Consider the following 9,438-nt stretch of genomic DNA (forward strand, 5'->3'; position numbering starts at 1 on the left):
CCAGAGAAGTGGTCTTCAGGTCCTAGTGGGTTATGACCCACTGGTTCATCCAAGTAAGCATCAGGGTTGTATAGGCCCTGATAAGCTGGTGCTGGGTAGTGGTGAGGTGACTGGTGCAATGGAATGAAAGATCCATGGGAGTCGTGGGGCCCATTTTCAGAGTGGGGCCCAAAGGAGTGGGGTAGGGATGGCGAGGTGCTCAATGATACCGAGTGCCTGGCTGGCTCGGCGAATGATCTCCAAAGATCATGGGCTGCAGTGTTGTGCGAAGCTGATGGGGCTCGCCTGTGTGAGGGCCCTGCCTCGTGGTCATGTGATGTGGCGAATCCTCCTCGTCCTCGCATACGTGGCGGCATGATGAACCTGTCAAAAATTAAACAAGTTGCACAACAAAATATATAAGACAAAGTTAATAATAAAAATAAAGATAAAATAAACGAAATGTTGAACATTTCCTAAGTTCTTTGTCTAGACTCGAAAATCGAGGATTGTGCATTTGTGTAACTGAGATCAAACACAAAAGACTAGTGTTTAATTCACTCAGCGTTGGCTCTGATACCAACAAAATGTTCTATGTTATTAGAAACGTTAGTGGCTGTCTATGAATGTGTAAATGGAATTAGATGATCATCTGCAATAACTTATCTAAATGAGCAATTGTATGACAACGTGATTCTATGACTATGTGTTAGACTATGTGTTAGACTACGGGTATGTTTGGCATGGAGCTTTTAAGAGCTTTTAGGAGCTTCTAGGTTTAAGCTTTTAAGAAAAAGCTCCTACTTAATAAAAAGTCTTGTTTGGTTGAAGGAGATTTAAGCTTTTAGGTTAGGAGCTTGAAGCTTTTGGTTGAACGCTACTACTAGTAGCGTTTAGAAGGAGCTACAAGCTTTTAAGGAAAAAATTACTATTTTAACCTCTAAAAATAAGGAACTTTTTAATGCACCAACTTTCTAAATTTTTAGCTATGTCTATTTTTGTCATTTTATACATTTTATTAAAAGCTACAGCTACTCTATCAAACACCAAATATATCTAAAAAGCTACAGCTACCATCTTCCAGCCAACAGCTACCAGCTTCCAGCCTCCAGCTACCAGCCACCAGCTACTTTTTCCAAACATATCCTACGTGTAGGAATTCATAAATTAAACTAATTGAAATGGTAAACATATTAAGAAGAGATTGACTTTCCTGATTACCTTTCAAGTTTACTACCGAGCAAACTAAGCTGAGTTCACAACTCTTTTCTAAAAGCATGCGTCCATGGTTTGGGACAACACTTTTTACGGTAGCCCTGGTTTGGACTACGCACGCGTCCCTTGTGTGGACCACTGAAACATGCTATCCATTGGAGGTGGATAGTACACTTAGACTAAACGAAAAACTCTATCATGAAATTCCTGTATTTTACCGATTAGATTGTCGGGTGGGCATACGCGGGGTATTAGTTGATAGTGCTATTAGGTTTAACAAACCTCACACCGTGCTTGAGGCCGGGCATGAACTTCTAACCTTCACTTTTGCTTTAATGTTGATAGAGATTATTGAGGGTACAAAAGAAACGTCAGCATTCGGTACACAGTTTAGTCATGTGATGAGGGTTAGTTACCTGAGTCATACTTATATCAAAACGTTGTGAACTTTACTTTTACTAAACTCAAACTTTGTGAATTTGCCAACTTTCTTGTTGACACGTAGTTGCATGCTTTGCAGGTCAGTAGGTACAACTAAGGATGAGCGTTGCAATCGTGTCACACCCCGATTTCCACGTGTCACCGGTGGGCCCGGTGTGGGGTACAGTGACGTAGTTGGCATCGTCATAGACAATCAACACAATATAATAATGCACAGCGGAAGCAGAATAGATACATTTCAACTTTAATTAAAATGACATAATAAACATCATAGTAGTTGAAACGGATCCACAGGCGGATCAAATAAAAATAAGAATAAATTGTTCAACAGTTATTTGTCGTCCGAGCTTGCGAGACTATAGTGGACGCTCTTAGGAAACAGCCAGCCTAGTTCGTATAGTACCTGCACTTAACCTTTTGGGAAAAATACGTCAGTTTACACTGGTAAATACAAATCGACTGACTCATTTTGAAAATGATTGAAAATTGATTTAAATGCACAAGGCATAAATATTTTTATTAACTTGGGATATTTATGCAATATAAACTTGTGAACGATTTACATGTACCCGTACTTATAGTGGCCCGGGATCTGCTGTCCGGGCTAAAGATTAAATGACACACCACATTAAAGAGTTATACACGCCGGGTGTACGCCTACACCCCGTGCTCTGGTCGTGGCCATCTCGTAAGATAATGCCAAGGATATCCGGGACACGGTCAATAACCCCCCAAAGCCTAAAGTAAGACAAGACTGTTTAAACGAGTCGCACAAGCTATTCAAGACTGTACACCCATAAGGTGCAGGACTTGTGCGCCCGATCAAGCGGTATTTTAAATACCGTACCCCAAGCCCGTATAGGGAAAATAAGTCAAAATGTATTTACCTGAGCAAGTATAAGTCACAAATGATAAGTGTTGGTAGCTTTTACTGGGCCTCCTAATCTGGAACAAAGGTTTATAATAACCTATTAGATTCCTAACGGGTCTTTTATTTAAGCTTTAGCTAAGACCGGTTAGTTTTAGGGACGATACGGTACAAGCGCATGATTAAGCGAAAGACCGGATAGAATGCGATTTAGACCCGACAAGTTTGAATACTAGTATAATATGGGTATACTAAATACATTCTGGATTTTGAGATAAAAATGATAACGTTTGACCCGTTTCGGTCAATTTACGCAAACTAGTTACGTAAACCGAACCGAACGCAAGAAGGGCGTTACGGGTAGCCAAAAGAGTCAAATGCAAGTTCCCTGAGATAATATGCTTTAAATATGATATAACATCAGTAAGTTATGTTCTATATTGCCCGGAATAATTTTAAACTCAATTTATGCCTTAGAAGGGCATTTTGGTCATTTAAAAGATTATAAAAGAGTCAAATTAGAAACCTGAGTTTCGGGTCTGGTTTATACAGTAAATATACTTCATTTAACATATTATAACAGTAGGGTATGACCCATATACCAAACTTAACATTTAAAATCAAACTATGCACCGTAGGGGTATTTTAGTAAATTCACAAGGGCTAAAAATGCCAAAACTGGAAATCTGAGTTCATATACTTGTACTTACTGTTATTATATGAAAATATACTATTTACATCAGTAGGTATAAGTCTTATATGTTAAAAATGAGTAATACGCTTACTATGCGCTAAAAACGCTTAAAATGCGATTTAACGCCGTTTCCGGGTTTTCAAAAGAAAGCTGGGATTTTTATATTTCCAGAATACTTAAAATAATCTATTTATCATATAAAATCAGTAGAAAAAGGTTTCGGGTCAAAAGGATGTGTTAAAACTCATTTTATGACTTAAATAGTCAAAACCGACATAAACCGAATCGATTAAGCGATTTAAGAAACGATCAGCCAAAAATTAAATAAAAATCATCAAAAATCCCAAAATATTATATAACATCAGTGGGTAAAAAGTTTTGTATCAAAACGTGGCCTGAAATGGGTTATATGCGAAATGTGCCGTTTATGTAACTTAAGAACATAGTTTTACGCTAATGGCCATAACTCAAAATCTGGACCACCAACTGATCCGAAATTTTCGGTGCAAGTTTATATATTAGAAATAAAGATTTCTACTCTTTCACTTTTCCAAAATTCACGTTTTATATCAAAAAGGGCGAAATAGTCAACTTTTAAGCATAATCGGAAACATGCAAATGAATCGGCTAAGTATAGACTCAAGCAACAAAATTCCAGAGAGTTTTACCAAAATAAAAATGGTCAAAAATACTCTCCAATACAGATCTCAAAAATGCATGTACGGATCCGAATCGATAGTCTACGAAAAAGTCGTTTTACAAGACTTTCGGTTCCGATTCGTATTTATACTAAAGATTTGTCGAGTTTATTATGATAAAACATATTCTTACATGTATTATAAGTTGTTTATGATGATCAAACAGATTGCATGTCCTTTACATTATCATCTAAGCTTATTTTTGCAAAAACAACTTCTGTTGACTTTTTAGAAACAAGTTTGACTCGACAATTAGCATGCATATAGTGGGAATCAGAGAATACCCTTTTGAGGGTTTGTTTCCCACATAAATACCAACATATATGTGGTTTCAATTTGAGAAATGACTGAGTAAAACTCGTTTAATCAGAAAGTCAAAGTATAAGAACAACAGTTTGACTTTTAGCAATTAACCTATGCTAGAACGAATTAGAGACTGAATTAGAAGCTTACAAAGGTCCTATTGATGCTTAGTTAACACTAGGATGCTGCCTTGTCGTTCAGATTTGCTCCAGAAGTGCCTTGAGAGTTCTTGAGAGTTGAGAGCTTCTTGTTACTAAATGCAAATGCCCAAGAAAATGAACTTTGATCTGATTTATGGAGGATACAGAGGTTATAGTGAGTTCTCAGTAGGCTAGGCATGCAAAACCATCTATTGGAGCAATTTAGAGGTGATCCCAGCTGTTCCCCATTTCAAAATTCGGACCAGATTGCAAATTTCGCGAAATTCTGTTACTGGTGGTCTCACGCGGCCCGCTTGGGCCTGTCCAGGCGGGTCGCCTGACCTGCTGATCAGCCAAACTATTTTCAAACTTGGCAGCTTTGGTCCCTGAACTTGCACGCGATGATTCGGCTGCTTATTTTGACTCGTAAACCCCCAAACTTGGTTTTTAAGAACCTTGGGACATTTACCAACATGTTAATGTCCTCGGATAACTTTGCGCTCAACCGAAAAGCCCTGAAATTCGACGTTGACGCTTTTAGTCCCTCAAGTACGGTTTTGGCCATAACTTTCTCATACGTTGACGAAACTTCACGAAATTTTAACCACATATTCTAGTGAGTATATTTTAGCTTCTCAAAGCTTCGGGTCTGCCAAAAGTTCACTCAGAGGTATAAATTAAACATGTTGACACTTTTGGCCCCTATAGTTTGCAATTCCTCACTTTTGTGCAATTTCCGCGTCGTATGATCCATGAACCATCCGTTTAAGGTTATAAACATTATGTAGGGTTATCATAGAGTCTATTTATCCATTGTTGACACTTTGGACCCTTACGTTCCATAGTTTTCACCGTTTGTCACTTTTAGTCCCTCTAAAGTTTGTTTTCACATACCGGAACCTTATGACACGTGTCAAGACATTATTGGACGAAATTTTTCGAGGTGTTACAAATCGGCTGGAGTGGGTTGTTCGCTAAAACTTTATGTTTTTAAACATTTATTTAACTTGTGGTTTTGGTTCCTGTTGGTTTTTAACTTTATTTTCCGATGCATTATAAACTGTTTTTTTTTAACAAATCAAAACCTTATCGCTAATCTTGTTGATAGTGATGTTTTTATTATTTTAATTGTTCGGTTCAACATGATTAATGGCTAGATCCTGGTCAGTCACACGCCTCGCGGTAAAACTCTGCATGTGGAAATTGAGGGTGTGACATTAAGTGTGGCTTTTGCTTTATCTTTGGTCACACATATTCTTTCTTTACCCTTCACGTTTGCTCTCATTCCGTCACACTTACAAAAAGCAACGATACTGTGGCTAATGGTTACGTAAAGCCACGTGAAATTTTCTAATTTAAGGGTGTTTATTGTTTAACCTTTGGTCACACATATTTAGTGTGGTTCTATGTAGCCATTTAAGTCAATTAGTCATTAATTTTCTTTTAATAATTAAAAGCAGCATTAAACATGAAAATGCCTATAAACTAAATGATATTTACAATATAATATTCCAAAATGTGTACATAAGTTTCCGATTTAAAAATTAAAATTTGTTCAATTCCTAGGCTGGTCTTAACCCTTCTTGCTCCATTCGTGCAGATTTTTTAAGCCATGTCTAGTTATGTTACATTTCTTTTGCATCTTAGCATATCCTTTAGTTGTACCTTGAGCAACAAAACATGGAAACATATAAGAATTACGTGTTTCAGATTTTGACAAGGTAATAATTAATAAGATATTAATTAATCAAGGAACAAACCCTTTGGTCTTTTTTGACAAGCTTCCTAAGCTAAGGAACAAAAGAACTTACTCCCTACCCAACTAATTTGACCCGCCTAATTCTATCTGTAAAAATAATGCCTCCTTTATAGCTTTATCAACACAAACTCTAACGTAACCATCTTTTAGTGCAACCCCATGAATGATTTATTTTCCCACTGAATGGTAAACTCTACCTCATGCAACGCGATTGTTCACATGTACAAAATACAGAGCACACAGACTTGGCTACAAATATTTTATGGCAAACTAACATGATAAAGTTAAAGTCGATATATATGTGTGCATTTCATGCAATACATAATTGTGAGACACCTTCTTGTGATTCCAAATGAGATGCTGGTTCAAGAAGCGGATTATCAGGCATAACTTTTTTTCTTGTTCTCACATTTATCTGATAAACATCCAATTAAGGAGGTTATGGAACATTAGCAATAACATGAAAACTATAAAAAGGAAATTGCCAAATACTTACCACTGTTGGCTTTTTTTCATGCACCACTTCTGTTTGCATGGCTTTACATGATGCACTAGTGTTGTCCTTAGGTCCAAGTTTTTTTCCACGTAATTGACCTAAAATTCAATTAAAGAGGTTATGGAAAATCACCAATCACATGGAAAATTATAAAAGAAGAATGAAATAGTTGAATATGTACCATTGTTTCTTTTTGCACCATTTTAGATATGTTACTCGGAGGAGTAACATCTGTTTGCACTGTTGTACATGGTGCGTTAGTTGTGGTAACATTAGTGTGGTCCTTAGATTCATCATGATTGTCCACAGAATTTACCTACTGACGTGAAGTCGAAGTCTCACTCAAATTTAATCCAAATACTACTAAGTAGTTAGCGGTAACTGGGTATCGAACACAGGGAGTTTGTGAAAAATGCGTTATCTAAGTAGTTTTTGTAAAAGACTAAATTAAGTTAAACTAAATTGCAGAAAATGTAAATTCAGATTTTTGGTTGATTGGTTTTAATTATCTAATAAGACTGAACTAAAAAAAAAAAAAAAAATTGCAAATCAACGATTGAGTTTGTAAACAGATTAAGAAATAGCGACCATCCTAAGTTTCAGGTTTTAATTGACACAAATGTTCATGCTCACTAGAAAGAACCACATAGACATGGCTCGTGTTTGGTTAATTGTTTGTGATAAAAGGGAACTAAGTACTCGGATTACTAGAACGCGAGGTTGTTACCCGATGACCAATTAACTAATATCCAACCCTAATCCTTCCCATGATATCTCAATTGCCAATGGCACCAAGAACGTATGGTTTAGATTATGATCAAACACAATTAATAATTTACAAACAAATATCCAAACACCATAACAACTAAACAAACATTGCAAAGTTATTATTCTAGAAATTCAAGCATAAACACAAGTGTCTTCAAACAAACCTTACATCTAGGATGATCACCAATGAATTTAGCCACTCATGGTGTGGTGAATAATCATCACATCAATGGAATTGATCATAGGAATCAAAACACAACCCAATTGTTTAGAATATCTCACAATCACCAAGAACTTGTTTATCTTCGCCCCTTGCTGCTCTCTAACCGAATACAATGATAAGATATTGAAAAGTCCTTGAAAAACCACCCAAATACGGCAGTTACAAAACTTGCGGCTGGGGTCCACCGTAAGTAAGCTACGGTGGACACCGTAGCTTACGGTGGCTTGAAATGGCATATGGTGAGTTTAAACTGTCTTACGGTGCACAATTGGTCTTCAGAAGCCACTGTAGCTTACGATGGTCACCATAAGCTACGATGGAGGTCAAGCACAACTTCCTTGATTTCTTTTTAAACTTGTATCTTTCATCTCTTTACACTTGCAAACATGCAAACTTCACTCCAATGTACAACCTCACTTCTTTAGGTCTTTTGTACCTGCAATAAGAATTCACCGTAGTCATACAATTCCAAGCAAATGACCGATTAAATGTAGGATTTTTTACATCATTTAAACCACATAAGGGTTGTCCAACAGACCACCCGTCAGATCCCCACACTTAACCGTTGCTTGCCCCTAAGCAACTCATAAAAAACAATTCATAAATCACAAGCGATCAAAGCATCAATCAAGCAACCAAATGTCATCTTTCTACTAACCTTTTCCAAACACCAGCACAACACACCCCTTTCAATGACGCTCCTCTCGGTGACAATTAACAACTAGCAAGGATGAGCTAGAATACACTCAAGGCAAATAGATGGTTGTCCAATAATATGCTTGTACCTAAATCGGTCCCTCGCCTAAAAGTTGTTAAAACATGGTTGTGAATCAAAGGGACTTAAAGGTTGTAACACGGCTAGGCATACAGATAGGAAATGGAAATCTATATGTATAGTAGCGCATGATTCGACCCGGTCTTTTATTACAAACTAAATAAACAGAAACACAAACCTCTATATACAATACAATACAATACAATACAATACAATACAATACAATACAATACAATACAATACAATACAATACAATACAATACAATACAATACAATACAATACAATACAATACAATACAATACAATACAATACAATACAATACAATACAATACAATACAATACAATACAATACAATACAATACAATACAATACAATACAATACAATGCAATGCAATACAATACAATGCAATGCAATACAATACAATACAATACAATACAATACAATACAATACAATACAATACAATACAATACAATACAATACAATACAATACAATACAATACAATACAATACAATACAATACAATACAATACAATACAATACAATACAATACAATACAATACAATACAATACAATACAATACAATACAATACAATACAATACAATACAATACAATACAATACAATACAATACAATACAATACAATACAATACAATACAATACAATACAATACAATACAATACAATACAATACAATACAATACAATACAATACAATACAATACAATACAATACATACAATACAATACAATACAATACAATACAATACAATACAATACAATACATACAATACAATACAATACAATACAATACAATACAATACAATACAATACAATACAATACAATACAATACAATACAATACAATACAATACAATACAATACAATACAATACAATACAATACAATACAATACAATACAATACAATACAATACAATACAATACAATACAATACAATACAATACAATACAATACAATACAATACAATACAATACAATACAATACAATACAATACAATACAATACAATACAATACAATACAATACAATACAATACAATACAATACAATACAATACAATACAAT

The sequence above is a fragment of the Helianthus annuus genome, chromosome 16, assembly GCF_002127325.2.
Source record: "Helianthus annuus cultivar XRQ/B chromosome 16, HanXRQr2.0-SUNRISE, whole genome shotgun sequence".
Lineage (NCBI taxonomy): Eukaryota > Viridiplantae > Streptophyta > Magnoliopsida > Asterales > Asteraceae > Helianthus > Helianthus annuus.